The following is an 18,198-nucleotide window of genomic DNA, read 5'->3' as shown; positions in this document are numbered from 1 at the left end:
TTGCTTGTTTGGAAGCTGCCCTAGAACTAAGGGCAATGAGGTTGGATGTCATCAGGGACTCGAACTTTGTTGTTTCTCAAGCAAATGGAGACTGGAGAGTCAAAGAAGAGAAAATGGAGGTTTACCATCAGTCGCTGGATATGCTGATTTTGAGGTTTGAAAAATTGACATTCACACACCTGCTTAGAGAGAACAATTGATTCGTTAATGCTTTAGTAACTTTATCTTCTATAGTAGACATCTCGTTTGGAGTCAAAATGCGCATGATCATCATCAAGCAGAAATACACGCCGGCTTATGAAACCATCGCCGTGATGGATGACGTTCAAGACAAAAAAACCTTGGTATTATGATATTTGGAATTTCCTAGAAAATGAGATATATCCACCAGGGGCAAATGCCAAAGACAAAAGAGGAATACAGTGTCTGGCTGTCCAGTTCATCATCTATAAGGGTAAACTGTATAAATGAGGCCATTTGGGAATGCACAAGCTGTGTATTGAAGAAGAGGAATCGAAACGCCTCATGGAAGCCATCCATAGGAGAGAGTGTGTGGCGCATATGAACAGTGTGATGTTAGCCCAGAAGATCCTCAGACAAGGTTATTACTAGTCAACTATGGAGGAGGATTGCATTGATTTTGTACGGTAATGTCACAAATGTCAAATCTATGCCAATCGTATGAATATCTCGCCGTCAAAGCTCTACAACATGACTTCGCCATGACCTTTCTTAGTCTGGGGAATTGATGTTATCGGCACAGTCACACCAAAAGGGTCAAATGGGCACGAGTTCATTCTGGTGGCAATTGATTATTTGACGAAGTAGGTGAAAGTTCAATCCTATGTTGTGCTGAAGGCATCGCATGTAGCCAAGTTTATCAAAAACAACATCATCTGCCGGTATGGGGTTTCGAATGAAATCAGCCCAGATAACGGCTCACACTTCAAGAAAGGTGGTGGATTTGCTTGAAAAATACAACGTGGCCTTTCACAAGTCATCAACTTATAGACCACAGACCAATGGAGCTGTTGAGGCTGCCAACAAGAATATTAAGAACATCTTGCGGAAAGATGGTTGAGACCTACAGAACGTCGATTCGGACATCTACAGGAGCAACCCCATATTCTCTTGTCTATAGGATGGAGGCTGTTCTGCCAATTGAAATTGAAGTACCGTCACTGCGAATTATGGCCAAGTGTCAGATAGCAGAGGCGGATTTGCAATAGAGTAGGTTTGAGAAGTTGATACTGTTTGATGAGAGAATACTAAAGGCATTGTATCATGTTCAGGGCTACCAATGCAAGATTGCTAGGGCTTTTAACAAGAAGGTCAAGTTCAGAAATCTCAAGGAATGAGACATGGTACTGAAAGACAACCGGGCTCCCATCCATGACCCTAGGTGCAAGTTCAGACCCAATTGGTCCTTACATTATCAAATCTATTTGGTTAAGAGGGGCGATCATCCTTATGGACCTAGATGTCCTGCAGTTTTCATAGCTGATCAATATGGACAAGTTAAAGAAATACTATCCCTAAGAAGCTCAGTAGGTCGAAAACCTGGCAGGGCGACCTAGGCAAAAGTTAGAGCATGAAAAATTAGAAATAAAGAAAAATTGAGCTCGCAAGATTGAAAACCCTAAAGGGAGACTTTGGCAAAAGTTAGAGCTCAAAAGGAGAGAGTTAATACTCGAGTGAATCAAAACTGAACTACGTAAGGCCTAATTCCCATCTTTAGGATATGTAGGTAACTTCATCTCAAAGTTTAGCCATAATCATCTCCAACTCAACTCTTCTATTCGTTCATTTGATCGGGCCATTTTTCTCTATTATCAGCTTGGTTATATGATCTTTAGTATGGCAGCAAAAGGGCCGATATGAATGCAGTTATGGGCAGTTGCGATCGATTGATTTGGGGCTGTACATCATGAGGATTGATTCTGTACGTGTCAAGCAGTGATCATTCCCGACAATTATTTTGATTTTTTTTTAATAAAAGTTGATTTTTGTCAAAATTCCTTTACAACTTAGACCATTTTGGGACCAAAAAGAAAATTTTTAGTGCTCACAACTTTAATGCCATTGATTTCAACACAAGTACATTCTCCAATTCTCTGATTTGAATCAAAGTTGTTTTTATATCATAAAACTTGAAAAGAAAAGTCAAAGCAATAAACTAGGGGCATAGATGAGTTAGGTGTTCCTGCATTCTCTGTTTGTGCTCGCGATAGTCTCTGCTGTAAAGTTGGCCCAACTTGTGCCTCGTCCTCAAGCCAAGCCAAGCACTTTCCAAATAGGGTATAACTAAAGCTAAGGGTAAGGGCCAGAAGCTCTCTCCTCCTCCAAGCAATGAGGTATCGAGGCAAGTGTGAACCATGAAGTGGGAATGGGGCCGGGTATTCTACCCCCTCATCTAGCCCGGTCTAATCATGTCCAAATTGGCATTGGAATCGGAAAGGGAAGTAAAATGCGCAGTACATAAGGCCAATGAACTGTATGCCTGGTTGTCAGGTCATGCTGTAGCTTATTTCACTTAAGTCAAGCCAAGGGGAACGCCAAGCTATGTCAACTGCCGTTCTGTTGTACATCCAATTGCACCACCATCCCTTATTGGGAAAATCCACTAGCCGTTAGTGGAAAAAGTAAGCTCGGACTGAATATTCAGGGCAAGGATCTACCACTTTCAGCTTATCCATGAGCCATACCTAGAAAGGGATGAAAAAGAAGAGAGATTTAAGAATAGAAAGGTGTACATTGAGAGAAAAGTAAGAAAATGGCTTTGAGAGAAAAATAGAGCGTGAGTGTCGAGTAATGTAAGAATCGTATATATAAGGAATTGTGGGAAACAATACTTGGAGCAATAATGGACTCCCCGCAAATCTGGTGGTCTCTCACCGATGAAAGGCATCCAAATCCATCAGGGTCTCGGCCAGTGTTAAACCAATGCAACTCTTACCCTTTTTCAGGCATTGGGCTACTTCGACTAGTTTAATGTTGGCTCCGCCGTAACTAGGGGTAAGAAGAAAATGCACGAGCATACATAAACAGAGGGCATGCTACCGAAAGCCTCGCCAGAGAAGGTCGCCTCTGTTTTCGATATCGGAAAATTGGTGAATCAAGCTGGGTATATCTAGCTCACCGTTATGAGCCAAAGATAGAGCTTCATGCAAAGTAAACCCACACATCCGTCCCAAAGCTTGGGCATGGCCAAAACGGGGCTAAGGCATGATTTCTTCATCGCGTCGGGATTCTAGCAACGCTTGAAACTCTTCAAAATTCGGGAACCAAAATACATGTGTAGTTGGGTCCCAACATCGGGTTGCAGCATGGAAGAACGGAAAACAAAGAGGAGTACGGCTCAACAGAAAAAGCGCGTTTATGTCGAAACCTCAAAAATTTACCTTTTCTATGCCGTCCAAAGTAGCTATCCAATCCGTGAGCTTTTCGGCAAGAAAGATCTTCATTTTTAAATAAAACAACAGCTAAAATAAGGTTCTGGAGAAAAAATCACGAAGGAAGGCCTTTTATAGAAGATAAGGCTGTGAGTGGAAGCCACCTGTCAGCCAGTTGGTGGTTTACCACAAAAGGCTGGTCGTACACTATTTGTGGCAAGCTGTTCACTTTTATTGGCCGGCCGTCCACTTGTGGGCCTGGCAGTTTGGTTTTGTTCTGGTCTTCAAGTTCTAAGGTCTTGTTTTGAGTCTTTTGGTTTTAGCAAATGTAAATAGTTGTGTTTGGCTATTTTTACTTTGTTTATTGAGTTGTGTTTTGTATTTTGGTTGTTGGTCGGCTCATTATCCGATTAACATGATGCAAAAACAATAACTCTTTTCATAAAAATATGAGGTTTTTCCCCGATCATAAGTTTTTTTAATAAAAGAGAGTACAAGTTTTCAAAAGCAAAAGTAAAAACTAACTGAAGCTATACATGTGCTAAGCTACAAAATAAAAGAAGCTAAACAAAAGAGTACAAAAATTTGCGCTAGTCGCCTCAGGCTCGAGATGCCCTCTTTATCCTCTTCCTCGAAGGGGACTCAGGAACACTGTCTCCGTCAGCACCGTTATCAGAATCAGACTCCGAGCTAGAGCCAGTATCATCATCTTCGTTCCCGGACTCAGAGCCGGTCTCGGTGCCCTCTTCGCTTTCAGACCCTGAACTAGCATCATCGTTCTCGCTCTCAGTCGACTCAGAAGGTCGGCTCACGACCTCCTCAATATCGCTGCTCTCAGCATCGTCGCCACTCAAAATCGGCTTTGAGAAAAAAGAAGTCTCCTCTGTCTGGGATCGACCCCGAGCACCCCTGCCTCCGCCTCGACCTCGGCGTTCATCTTGACCATGTGCTGGGGCCTATCTACCTCTACTCCCTATCACTGGAGGTGGTGCCATCGGTGCTGTCGCTGTAGGTGGTGCCCTCGGTGTAGGTGAAATTTGAAAAACAAGCATCAACATATCAGATATAGTGTATTGTTGCAGAATGGAGTATGTAGTATGAGTATGATACAGAAAGCATATATAGTATGAGTACAGTGTGTCAGTGTAGTGTGGGGTGTTATGAATGCATGTCAGTGTACCAGTGGGAGTATGACATGTTAATGCAGTGGGGAAAGCAATGTGATGCATGAGAGGGAGGGAAATATACCTGAATACCGTGGAGACCAAGTAGTGTCTCCCTCATCTATACCATGCCGACCAGAGAATCGACCAACTGAAGGAGGCCCTCTGTATACTTCGTGGGCGCCTACAAGTGAATTTGAATAATCAGTATTTGAAAGGGGGAAAAAGAAGAGATGCAAGTTGTAAAGCATGGTTCATACCTAAGGTGTGCTTGGGGCTCTGACATATCTCTGCCCTGCCTCTGGTGGCTCTATCGAAATCTGATAGGCAGTCCCGATCGGCCGTCAGTATGTAAGCACAGTAGGAATCACAGGCTAACTGGCAGGCTGCACAACGGGAAGGGCCCCTCTAATACTAGCCTTGGTCTCTTGAGCAACCTCACCAACCAAAGGAGCATCTGCTGCCTCGCCCGTGCGAACTCCGGTCAGGGAGGGCATAAGATGAATTCGGATCAAGGTCATGTAATCCCCATCCCCTTAGAAGTAGTCGGCATCCAGTCCCATCATATATTGAATAATCGCCTCAGTTGGGAGGCTATCAGCTTTCCTCATGGATGTTGGGAGCGACATATGAACAATTGGGGCAGGCAAGCTCAAGGTCTGGTGGACAAATCGCTCTCCCAAGAGCTAGGCCCAGCAGAATGGGCTTTTTAGTAAGATTTGATACTGGGAGGTGCCCCAAGCCCTAGCGTACTGGTCCCTGACCCCGGGTTGCATTTTTACCCAGGGCTGCCAGGTGATCTGGAAATAGAGGATGCACAAGTTGTTAGTTGCTGTCAGTTGTTAGAATATAAATTAGAACGATAGCAATGAGAATCTAGTAGAAATGGCTGTGAGTTTCGGATTACCTCGCAGGCAACCACCGTATCGAAGTATCGACGGTAGAAGACGGATGTCTTGTTCTCGTGGTGCCGGCACCAGCACCGGCTGTCATATCGTCGCAAGTAAGGCACGGTTGGAGGAATCTCATCTATCAACTCTGGGGCAAGGGCCGAGAAATAGGCATAAACCCATAGCTGCAAGAAAAGATTAGCAATATGAACCAATGAACAGATATGAAACAGAAAGTGTAACGCAAAAAGCACAATGCGAGAATAGATATAAAAACAAAAATTACGAAGCAGAAAACAAAAAACAGAAGCAGCAAACCGAGTTGAAAACGCAGTGCATATTTCCCAGGTTCTCCAATAGCCTCCGACCTTGTTCCCCCTTATGCAGGAACTGGACCTCATGTAATTGTAGAGTGTGGTGAGGCAGCTCCACCCCAATCGTAAAATTGGACCTGGGGTAGAGTCATAAGTGCGCTCAACAATTACAAACCTACGGTATTCCACTTGTTTGCAAACAAGGTGGTACCAAGAAGGTATATTAAGAAGCTCCGGGTGTACTGCTCTGTCTCCTCCTATGTCTCGGGCTGACTCTCGTGGAAGCGCTCAAGAAACCAACTGTATCTGATCATAGTTGGCCTAGATAGAGGCTAGGGGTGTAAAAATGGCCCACAACCCATAGTGGGCCTGAGATGGGCCCGGCCCGTTTAGGCCTGCTGGGGCCTAGGCTCGAGCCCCTAGGCTAGGGCCTGGGCCATCGTTTTGAAACCCAGCCCGGCCCGTGGCCCAACTCATCAGCCCGCTTAAAGCCTATTTAGGGCCTAACTTGAAGCCCGGCTTGCCCGAGGCCCAGTGTATTTTTTAGTGGAAAATAATAAACTTTTGGTAGAAAAAAAATTTTAAAAATAAAAAAAAAATGGTTAGACCCACCCAAGCCCGAGGCTGGGCCCAGGCCCATTGGGCCGCCTCGAGGTCCGCCCAAGGCTTGATTACCCCTAGGCCTGGGCTTAGTTTCTTGGCCTGTGGGCCAGGCCGGCTCGGCCGGACCCGAATTTTTGGCTGGAGCCCACGAAGCCTGACATGGGTCGGCCTGGCTTGAACCTGGATGGGCCTGGCCGGGCCAGATTTACACCCCTAATAGAGACGGGTTCACTCCGAGTAGATAGTCCAAGTCGCCTCCCACTGGCCCATGTCCATGTCAAAAGGGATTGGATCACCCCTTACTTCCAAACCTATGATCATGGAGAAGTCATAATTGTCATCTTCCCAGTGAAAGAGAAGTGGAAGGAGTTGGTGGCATCCCACCACCTCTCTACCAACGCTCCGAGTAGGGCTCGGCTAGCCATATGCCATGGGAGCCCGGTGCAGCAAAAGGCCAAAGCCCGCCTTGTCAACCAACTCACGGACTCGGGTAGAAAGCTCATGGTGCCAGTCCCTGGCAGTCACAATCTCGTAACCCCTATAGGAGCGAGAGTCCTCTTGTGGCAAAGAAAGAACGAATTAGATGAAAGACAGTAATACAAGTTAGGTAGATAAAGGCAGTGTTAAAATGGTTAGAAGATAGTCAGATGCAAGTGCATGAAAGTAAATTTTGTACCTCAGTAGCGCCGTAAGGGAGGTGGCAGTTCGGCTCCCTCAGCAAAGTACCCTTTGGCACGTCATCAACAAAATCATCAAAGCGCATCATGCCTCCAGGCGCCATCAGGTGCATGCGAGGGTGGTAAGTGGCTGGATGAAAGGGCCTCATCCTTAATGGAAGAAACTCAGGTTCGAGCCTTGGAGCAAACTCTGCCTCAAAATCGACGGCAATGTCCTCTGCTGCCTCGTCAGCCTCGGCGACTGCCGGCAACCTCCGCAGGGGGTGAAAGTATAGGTGGAACCTCGGGAAGGGCGTTATCATGTGGAAGATCATCAGCCATCTAGAAAGTGGGTGAAAACTGGTGAAAATGGAGAAAAATGCAGAAAAAAAAAAGAAAACTTGAAAAAAGTCAACCGTATGAAAGAAAAAATGAGAGAAAAAGTCAAAACCCGAGGAGGGTCACAAAACTCAAAAGAAACTCGAGAGAAACAAGTCCAAAGTGATGAAAACCCAAAAAAATCAACGAAAACAAATTCTAATCGGTTCAAAGTGTAGAGGGCCAAAGAGAGTTTATGAATAAAGTTTGCGTGGGGCATTGGAAAACGTGTACAAAGTACAAATCTAGAGAGAGAAAACACCTAAAGAGAGAGAGGGGAGATTTTCAGAATTGGGTGTGTGTGCAAAATGAAGTTTGGTTGTGTATTTAAAGAGATCCATGCCAAAATGTCAAAATTGCCCTCGACTTTGCATTAGTGGCCGGCCGGCCACTTTTTGGCCCAGTGCTGGTTTTATGGTCCTCAGTGTATGCGAGGTCCTTTGCTGGGTCTGAGAAGAAGGATTGAGGTATTTGGAGTAGATTTGATTCCCAAGGATCTCTAATTTGGGTTCCGGTTGCACTGTTTCAAATCCTTTTGGGTCTCCGGCGCGTGAATGTGCCCCGATTTATGAACAAGTGGCATTCTTTTGAGCATTTTGTAAATCCTTCGAGGGGTTAAGTCAGAGGTCATCATCAAACATCGCTTTTGTTTGTTTTGTCAATTTACATATCGATTGCATAAACTATGCGCTCTCATATAGCTCCTACGTTACATGCGCACATTGCATTGTGATTCATATGCTTATCTTGTGTACACAAAACATGCTTTCAATTCCCTTGCATAGAATTTGCATGTTATCTTTTATCTTTCCTAGAATTTGCATCCTCATTATCTTGCATAGCAATGCTTTTGCTTTCGACTATCTTGCATAAAATGTGCATGACATCCTATTGTCATCTTGTGTTGCACAGAGCATGCTTTTACCCTGCATAGAACATGCATAGCACCTTATTATTGTCGTCTTACGTTGCATGGAACTTGCATTGTCATCGTACTGATTTTCACTTGCGCCACCTTATGTCGTGTGAATGTGCGGTGCTTTCTAAAACATCACTTTGTGCATCTATCGCACTTGTTCACTTTGTATATCTATCGCACACTCATTTTACTTTATGCATCTATCGCAATCATCATTTCGTGCATCTATCGTGCATCACGTCACTTCGTGCATCTATTGCACACTTTCATTACATTGTGCATCTATCGCATAATCTCGTACTCTTTGCATCTATCATAGTATCTCAGAATCCGTGAAATACAACCCTAAGTGGATTTTCTTATTTTCTCATGTTTTTAGCATGGGTAGAGTATCTCAGGACACGCGAAACGTGACCTTGAGCTGCTATTCTCCTCTTCTTAAGTTTTTAGCGTGGGTAGAGTATCTCAAGAAGCGTGAAATGCGACCCTGAGTGGCTTTTCTCCTCTTTTCATAATTTCAGCGTAGGTAGAGTATCTCAGGACGCGTGAAACGTGACCCTGAGTGATTTTTTTTTCCTCTTCTCACGATTTTAGCTTAGGTAGAGCATCTTAGAACGCATGAAACGCGACCTTGAGCAATTTTTCTTATCTTTTCACAATTTTAACGTGGGTAAAGTATCTCAGGACGCGTGAAACGCGACCCTAAGCAGTTTTTCTTCTCTTCTCACGATTTCAGCGTAGGTAGAGTATCTCCGGACGCGTGAAATGTGACCATGAGCGGTTTTTCTCCTCTTCTCACAATTACTTGACCAACCACCAAGTAATTCACAATGTGAGCAAACCACGGGAGGGTCACGTGTGATACCGCAGGAAGTTGTTCATCCTGAAACGAGTCGTGCAAGGCTAAAGTATCACTTGTGTGCTTAATAAAGATGCAGGATAGATAATCCATAACTACATTCTCAGATCCCTTCTTGTCTCAAATTTCTAGGTCAAACTCCTGAAGGAGTAGAATCCACCTAATCAACCTAGGTTTGGTCTCTTTTTTAGACAATAAGTACCGCAAAGCAGCATGGTCAGTGAACACAATGAATTTAGACCCTAGGAGGTAGGACTGAAACTTGTTAAGTGCAAAGACAACATCCAGTAACTCTTTCTTAGTGCTAGTGTAGTTTAATTGAGCATCAAAAAGAGTACGACTAGCATAGGATATAACATGGGGCACTTTATGCACCTTTTGGCCCAAGACGACACTGAGGGCATAATCAGATGCATCGCACATTATCTCGAAAGGAAGGGACCACTCAGGAGATTGCATGATAGGGGCAGTAGAAAGGGCCGCTCAAAGTGTTTCAAATGCTTTCAAGCATGCATCATCAAAGATAAATGGTGCGCCCTTAGCAAGTAAACTACACAAAGGACGGGATATTTTGCTAAACTCTTTGATAAATCTACGGTAAAAACTTGCATGCCCTAGGAAAGACCTAACTTAACGCACAGAAGTGGGTGGAGGAAGGCCTACAATGAGGTCAACCTTAGCTTTATCAACCTCTATACCTCGAGGGGACACAGTGTGTCCCAACACTATACCCTCGCGTACCATAAAACGACTCTTCTCCTAACTCAAAACAAGGTTTGTCTTCACACATCGAGTAAGTACTTTAGTTAAGTTCTTGAGACATTCCTCAAAAGATGGCCCAAATACGGAGAAGTCATGCATGGAAACCTCTAAAAAATTTTCCACCATGTCGAAGAAAATGGCCACCATACACCGTTAAAAAGTCGCCAATGCATTGCATAGCCCAAAGGGCATGCACTTATAAGCAAAAGTGCCAAAAAGACATGTGAAGGTGGTCTTTTCCTAGTCAGCGGGGTACACCGGGACTTGATTATACCCCGAGTAACCATCAAGAAAACAATAAAAATGCTGCCTCGTTAACCTCTCAAGAATTTGATCAATAAATGGCAAAGGAAAATGGTCCTTCCTAGTCATGGAATTCAATCTCCTATAATCAATGCACTCTCGTCACCTAGTAGTGGTTCATGTGGGGACTAACTCTCCTCGCTCATTCTCAACAACAGTGATGCTCGATTTCTTAGGCACCACTTGTATGGGACTCACCCACTTGCTATCTAAGATGGGGTATATAATACCCGCATCCAACAATTTTAACACCTCTTTTTTCACCACCTCTTTTATATTGGGATTAAGCCTCTATTGCATTTCATGAGAAGGTTTGGTGTCCTTCTCTAGATGTATATAATTCATGCATACAGAGGGATCTATCCTTCTCAAATCAGCCACTGACCACCCTACGGCACTTTGATGTGCCACGAGAACACTCACTAATTGACTCTCTTGCTCTGCAATCAAGTAAGATGTAATTATGACTGGTAAAGTATCCTAAAGCCCTAAAAATACATACTTGAGTGTGGCCAGGAGTGGCTTCAACTCAAGTGTAGATGGTGTGACTAGAGATGGTATAGCAGGCTCTCTAGACAGAGGAGGAAGGGACTCAAACCGAGGTTTCCATGGAGGAAAATCTGGTGCCAAAGAAGAATTAAGTAAGGCATTTACCTTCTCAGCTAATCTGTTAATATCAAAATCCTCAAACCCAAAATGAGCTAGACAAGCCTCGAGAGGGTCCTCTACAAGAATGGAGGGTAAAGCCACTCCCGCCGGATTTTAAAAAAATAAAAAAATAAATAAAATACTACAAGAATGGAGGGTAAAGCCTCCTCCACAATCACATCCACAACATCCACAAATAAACACTCCTCTCTTTCATGGGGTTGTTGGGATGCTTGGAAAATATTGAGACTCACTTGCATATTTCCAAATGAAACTTCTATAACCCCGATACGACAATTAATACATGCGTTGGCCCTAGCCAAGAGAGGTCGACCTAAGATCACTGGGATTTATTTCCTAGAGCTAGCTACCGGTTCCATATCTAAAACTAAAAAGTCAACAGGAAAATAAAACCTATCAACATTTATTAGCACATCCTCAATCATGCCACGTGGCACTTTGAGGGACTAGTTAGCCAATTAGAGAGTAACAGTAGTGGGCTTCAATTCGCCAAGCTCGAATTCTTCGTACACAGAGTACGACAAATTGACACTAGCCCCTAAATCTAATAAGGCCCTATCAATGAAATGGTCCTCTATAATGCATGCAATGGTTGGGGCACCTAGGTTTTTAAGCTTAAGGAGTGTGTCATTCAACAGGATGGAGCTTACTTGCTCTGTGAGTAAGACCTTTTAGGACACTGTAGATACTCCATTTTTGACCACCCTTATGACTTAGGCATCACCGAGTGATCACCTGATGATGAATTTGTATATGCTTGTCAAATGCTCAAATTCAAGCCTGACCATCTAAGACCTGTAGGCCCACTAGTGGCCGGCCGACCACTAATGGTGTACGGTTGGCCCCTATTAGTGGCCTGCCGGCCACTTATGCAAAACCAGATATTTTTGGCCAGCTATCTCCACAGATGCATGCACCATACCAGTTGTATTTGTTTGGATACTTCCAAGAGTCTTTCATATATTTCTATATATAGATGACCCTCTCTTATGATATAGGGTTAAAAAAAATTGTGGAGCAAAAGTTTGAAAAATATTTCTCTCTCTCTCTCTCTCTCTTTCTCTCTCTCTCTCTCTTGCAACATACATACTCTTGACCTAAACTCTCTAAACCAAACTAGGAGGGTTCTTTGCTGAGGTGTTTAAGCTTGCACCTTAGCTCTTGAGGGTGTGAATTGGTGGTTTATAATTCAAAAATGATACTTTTCTTGCCACCCCTTCCTTGGCTTGTTTACTAGCTTAAATCCTTCATTATTGTAGCTTACTCCTTTAGCTCTTTTGACTTCAATTCCATCACTGTTTTAGCCTATTTTAGGTTTGTTTTAAGTTGTTCATGTTATTCATGCTTTGTTTGATAGGCTTGTAGTGTAATAGTCCTCCTAGGTTTGGTGTTTTAGGCCTTAGATACCAACCTATTTGAGTTGATAGCATTTATTTAGTGCTTTCCATGATCATCTTTAATCACCTTTGTATCTCTATCATTTCTTGGCTTTTCATTGCCTTGAGAGTTGTTTCAACCGATTGGTTGTTTAAGCTTGAGATAGAGATCATTATGCTCTACGGTTTAATCTCCTTGGAGGTTCATTACCAACGGCATGACATCTCTCTCATGCCCAAACAGCCCTTTGTTTGATAATTGTTTCAATTAGTGGACTCAATCTTCATTATTGGACTTAATTGACTAATGAATGGAAAGGTAATTAAAATGGAGTAATAAAATTGGGGCTAAAATAGAATAAGATAATAATATGGTTTGGGGTTCAACCGGACGTTAGTTGAACCCATTGAGTCTTAGGCCATTTATTAATGATGATAATGGTTTGAGAGTCAAATGTCAATCGCTTCCCTTGATCCATCTCATGATATGGAGGAGGTTTTGTTGGTCATTTGGTTTCCCTCATTGAGCTTTTGTCCAATCGAGCCATAGATCATCATGCAACAACTTTGCAATTGTTGATGATTTGTGAATCGATTCTACCCCTCTTTTGAGCAATTTCATGATAGGGAAAGGTAGAGAGGATGAATATCCCTTGGAAACACCCTGTTTCTGCTTTGTTTATTTTCTGCAGCAGCAGGGCCATATTTACATTAGTGGCCGACCAGCCACTATTTGTATCCGGCCGTCCACTACTTTTGGCCGGCCGACCATTTTTGTGTCAGCAAGCAGTGTTGTTTTCTTGCAAGGCAGAGTAGAAGCAGAGGCAAAATAGGAGCTTTAGCATATTGCATGCGTTAGTGTTGCCATGTCAAGCATGATTACCATGAGGTTAAGTATTTAAGTGATATACCTGTTTAAATGCCTATGGATGAAGGCTAATTGCTCAAATTGGGATGATTTGATCAAATGTACTTATGAGATCACTTTTTCAAGTGGTACATATTCAAACCAATTTTCAAACAAACATAAAATCAAGTGTTTCAATTTTTGCAAATTAGTCTATACTTGTGTGCGTCACATAGTAATGCTAGCCTAAATAATTGGAACAAAATCATATAATGTAAATAAAAATCGCATCATGATTAGCAGAAGCCGATTTTCGATTGGGCGAGCGGGGGTGCTCAAATCATGACCTTCCCTTCTCGTACCTAAGTTCCCGAGCCGAGACACTTTGGTGATGATGGATAAATGGCTTTTGGCACGAGTCTCGAGTTTTCTAAATTTTCTAAAAAATATTTAGATGGCAACTTTGTAATCTGGCAAAGCAGTCCATTTTTGACTTTTTTTATTCAAAATTGATTTTCTAAAAGATTTGTCGAATTTAGACTCATTTGTGTTTATCTATTTCACATTGCACTTGTGAAATTAGATTCAAAACCACGAGAGTCCAAATTGTAGGGCTAGTCCTATCCGAAAGGAGCACGAAAAGCAAGCTACAGACACGTGTGTCCTAGATTTACGCTTTTACATACAAAGGTCCTTCAAAAATTTAGCATATGAGGGTACTTGCTTAATCGCCTCTAACAGGGGGAGGTTGATTTTAACTTGTTTAAAAACCTTCATCATTGCTTCCTTGGATGCCATATTTTTATTAAAAGGGGACAGTGTATCAAGACATTGGGGAAAGGGTGCCTTAGGCAAATATGGTGCCTTAGGCTCATGTGAAGTGCTAGGGACTAAGTTATCCCCCTTAGGTGTTTCTCCCCCACCCTTGCTCTTATTGGGTGTACCGCCGTGGTCACTGTTCTTAGCCCTAGTTGCATCAGGCGCAACTAGTCGAGGCTCTAACTCCTTCCCACTTCTCAAGGTAATTACCGCTTGTACCTGCTCATGGTGCTTTCCATTCCCACCCGACCCCTCTGCCCCATATTGACCCTTAGGTTGGCCACAGTCTAACTAGGTAATTTTTCCTCATCTCTCATATTCATGTTATTAGCCATTTGACCTAATTGGGCCTCTAGCTTGGCAATGGAATGAGTATGGGAGTGAACTACTGGTACCAACCTCTTAAGTTCTGAGAGAACTTCCAACACCTGAGTCTCAAAGGCAGAGTTGCCTTGAGGAACATACGGGGATTGTGGTTGTCGGTAAGGTTGCGGTGGTTGGTAAGAAGATTGGTTGGCAAAATTATTAAAATTCTGCCTTGGTGGTGGAGGGTTGTAAGATGTGCCTTGTGAAGGAGGTCTCCATGAAAAGTTAGGGTGGTTCCTTCATCCCGGATTGTATGTGTTGGAATATGGGTTATTACCCGGGTTGGAGAAACCTTGAGTCACATTCATATGCTCTTGACTAATTCCGGGAATTGTGATGTCGAAGGGCACTCACTCAAGTCATGAGCAGGGCTTGTACATATAACACATGGCTCGTGAAATTGAGGCTGATCTTGCTGTGTAAGGGCATGTCCCGCAATTAATAATTGGTCCATTTTTTGGGACAATGCCTCTACTTGTCAGGCTAACTCTAGGTTTTGCTCTACCTCATAAATGTCCTCCTTTTCGGGGCTCTAACTATTGTTTGCCAGACTTGCCAGGCCGCAGAGACATGGTAAAGGGAATTATCACTTAAGTTCTCAAATAATTGTAATGCATCGGCGTCATTTTTGGGCATGAATATCCCACCACAAAAAGAATCCACCATTTGGCGGTGAGGCTCAGTTAAGCCATCGTAAAAGGTCTTCATAAGTTGCCAATCAAGCACTTGGTGGTGGGGACACTGTTGGAGAAGGTCACGAAGTCTCTCTCATGTCTCATGAAATTGCTCGCCATCAATTTGAGCAAAATTGGTGATGGCTCGCCTGAGTTGGTTGGTCTTACCAATGGGAAAATACTTCTCCAAAACTTCTACTGTAATCCCAAGTTGTGATTGAATTAGCAAGTAAGGAGTTCAGCCAGTGTTTGGCTTTGTTCTTTAATGAAAATGGAAATAAACACAACATTAGGGCCTCATTGGTGAAATTCTGGATCCTCACTATAGAGCAAATTTCTAGAAATTCATTCAGATGTTTGTAAGGGTCATCATGAGCTAGTCCATGGAATGATGGAAACATTTAGATGGTGCTAGACTTAATCTCATAATGAGTAGCAGTGGAGTCTGGTAACTGGATACATGATGGTGATGTATATGCAGTGGGTGTGAAATAATCCTTAAGGGTTCGGTTGGGCCCATTTAGGCCATTCGAGTTTTCTATCTCTATTGGTTCGAAGTATGGATAAGGGTATTCAAGCCTAGGAACATGAGAAGAGGCTCTAAGTTTCCTAAGAGTCCTTTATAGTTCAAGGTCCAAATTCCACAATTCAGGGCGACAAGAACAGTGCCCGTGCATACACTACTCACATACACACATTAAGTTTTGACTCTGTGCACTAAGTTATGAAAGCAAAATACCAAAGAAGAGAATACTCATAGCGATTTAACGAAAACGCTTTACTCGTCTTGCAAGTGCTTAACGTGTAGACGTTATCCCCAATTTCCACTTAAGCTCTCTAGTTGTAGCACTTTGGTGCTTTGCTTGCGAGTATTTGCTTTTATATTATTTTTTTAAAGCACTTTGGTGCTGCAGTTTGTTTTTAAAGCTCGGTTGTGCTCCGCTCACACTTCAATGATGACTCTAATTGCAAACACTCTGCACACTTAATAACACTAAAATATAAAATCCTAAACTAAAAATAAAAATAAGAATATAACTTTAAATTAACTAATTTTACCAGAAGACCTCGGCAACGACTCCAAAATTTGATGAGTCGTTTCACACGCCAAAAATAAACACTAAACTATACTAAATTCTTTTAGAATAGTGGCAAGTCCAGGTATCGATCCACAGGGACAATTGTAAAATTAAACTAATTTAATTGCTAAATTCCTAAATCAATTTTGATTAAAAAGATTGAGGGATATTATGACTAAACAAGAATTAAATGAAATTGAGTAATTAAATTGACAATTAAAATTAGCGTTTGAGATATTATTTTTGGGAAAATCTTAGGGCAAAAAATTCACTACTAACTACATAAATAAGACTTAATAACGGCCATCAATTGTAATCCGGTTTGAACTACCTAATATTTCACAACTACAAGTTTGAAATATTGATCAAGAAGACGGTTGCATTCAATGTATAGGCACGAGTCATCTCAAGTGGGACGAGGTGTCTGCTTTAAACTATGGTAGCAACACGCTACGTCTCTCGTAGTATGACTCGTCTCATACTTTGAACACAACGACAAAGAAAACTAATGTATGAAAAGCATTAAACAATCACAGAGAGTAAAACACTTGAAGAGATGAAAAAGAAAAATATTATAAACTTTTAAAGTATCTGTACATTATTCAAACCGTTTCACAATCAAAACTTAAGATAAATCCTTTACATGGCTAGGGTTTCATCAAAACTCTAAAATTGGCACTTATGGAGGAGTGGGAAGAGGAAGAGGATGAGGAAGAAGCCCCTATGGAAGTTGTCCTTCAAGCTTGAGGAAAATCACTCTTTTGAAACCCTAGCTTCCTTTTTTCTTCAAATAATTTTCAAACCCTTTTTCTTCCTTTTATTCCCAGCAGAATAGACTGGAAATTTCACGCATGCAACCCTAGGAGGGCTGCTCAAGCGGTGATAGGCCACATGTGCGGTGAGGTGGCAGGTTGGGCGCTTTCGTTCCTTGCACGGAGAATTTACTATCGTGTCCTTTTTGATTGAATTTGTGTGTTACTTGCCAAATCTGTACAAATGCACAAAACATATCATCTCCACCAAATAAACAAAATTGAAAGATTAAAAATGTAACTTAAACAACCTCAATGTGGTACCTTTCGGCCCACATCAGTTAATGATTGCTTTAAGAGTATTGTTAACAAGTTTAAAATAATTATACATTTTTTATTGTACATATTTTTATGAAAAATGTACAAACATTCAAATTAATAGATTATGTTTATTAGCACCTACCTGAATTTTTTGGACTCCCCATTTCTTTGAGCCCCTATCCTAAATCCTAAATCCTAAATTTCAATAAGATTTCTTTGAACAATCCACTTAATATCAAATTTGCCCATATTCATAATATTATTACACCCAATGGCACACTCGCCTAATTTTGCACACCCTCTCTCCTTCTCATTTTGATGACCGCCTATCTCATATTGGAAAGAACACCGACGGTCATTGCATCAATAAATATCATTGCCTGAATGAACAACATTTCATCGATGGTCCATTATTAAAATTTTTGTCAACTTTTAACGAAAGGAGAAATCGACTCAACAGTGTCCAAAGAATATCGTCGAAAAACTCATTGGAAATTCCTGTCTGCCATTGCAGAAAACTCGTTAGAAATTACTCTCAGGTAAAACCCTTACAAGACACACAATTTGGTATTGAAGATACAAAAATCAAACCAATTGGCACACTAGTACTGACTATCTGCATTATTGTTCAGAACCCATATATTGAACTAAATGTTTGTGTTCAAGTACTATGTTACAAAACATAATCTTAACAGCCGGAAAACCAGTATCGATGTAACAACCCTCATACTGTTTACCGACTTATGACTGATTGATTACCGATAACCATCGATTATCGTTAAACTGAATTGATTATGACTGATAATTGAACTGATTAAAGTACTGAACTGACTGACTGAAATTGGAAACCGAATTGATTGAGTATATGTTAGTTAAATTGCATTCTATCTGTTTGACTGTATGATTATCTGTTCATGCTTATATGTTTAAACTGCTAATTGAAGGCCTTATCGGCGGCCGAATTAGAAACCGATTGATGTTCCATGGCCCTCGTAATTAATGTGATTTTATGGTGTATTTACCTGAAAACTGATTGGGTATGATTAAATTAGATTA

Source organism: Camellia sinensis, chromosome 3, assembly GCF_055761805.1.
Source record: "Camellia sinensis isolate YWXY chromosome 3, ASM5576180v1, whole genome shotgun sequence".
Taxonomy (NCBI): Eukaryota; Viridiplantae; Streptophyta; class Magnoliopsida; order Ericales; family Theaceae; genus Camellia; species Camellia sinensis.
This window is presented reverse-complemented; position numbering follows the sequence as displayed.